This window comes from Dromiciops gliroides, chromosome 2, assembly GCF_019393635.1.
Source record: "Dromiciops gliroides isolate mDroGli1 chromosome 2, mDroGli1.pri, whole genome shotgun sequence".
Lineage (NCBI taxonomy): Eukaryota > Metazoa > Chordata > Mammalia > Microbiotheria > Microbiotheriidae > Dromiciops > Dromiciops gliroides.
The window spans coordinates 45,617,501-45,618,413 of record NC_057862.1 but is presented as its reverse complement, the minus strand read 5'-3'; positions in this window follow the sequence as shown (position 1 = coordinate 45,618,413).

The following is a 913-nucleotide window of genomic DNA, read 5'->3' as shown; positions in this document are numbered from 1 at the left end:
AAAGGTAGTAGGTCCCCCGGCCTGCACCCCTCTAACATGGTTCATAGGATTCCCCTTTTATCCCAAAAAAGTCTCATCTCAGACACACACTACAGAGGTTTCCATTTTTTCTAGTTTTCAGAGATTCTAGAGCATTGGTTGGCTGAATGGGATAGTGAGAGAGTAGGATTAGAGGGATCATCCTTCCTAGGGCTTAAGATATAGGAATCAGTTGTTTTTGTAAGAACAAGGATGCTACCAAAAAAAAACAAAAACCAAAACCTTATACTGAGCTGAGCATTATCATGATTTTGGAAATGACATCTTCCCAACCATTAAAGGACATAAGGCAAAATAATGAAATTGCAAAGGTGAGCAGAAAACAATAAAGGTACCCTAAGTTCTTTGTTGTTGTTGTCACTAACTAGATTGATTAATGCTTCGAGACTTAACCCTTCAAGTCAGAACAATGGCACCTTTGCTTGAAGGAGTTGGAGTTTTCCTCTTCAATTCTATGAATGCCCACCTCAAAGGTGGGGGGCGGGGGGGGGAGTGGGAAAGCATTTCAGAAGGATTCTGATGGTAATAACTTCAATTTACTAATATAGTTGCCTATGCATGCATAGGTTGTCTGGCAAGCAATAGCAATTCCTTTACTTTCACAGAAGTGCAGCATTTTCAGTTACAAAAATCCTAAAAAGTAAAAATGCATCTTCATATACATTGACATAGGGGAATAGAATTATAGAGGCCCAATATTATGGAAATAACTGTAGCAATTATAGTTTCTGTTGGTCCTATCACAGCCACATGAATTGTTTTCACATAGATTCAGATATAACAGAGGTTTCCTAAAATTTCTGAGAACTCTGGCCCCTAGAGTCCCTCACCTCTTTTCCCAGTGTCAGTGTTGTGAGGAATTAATTATGTAAAT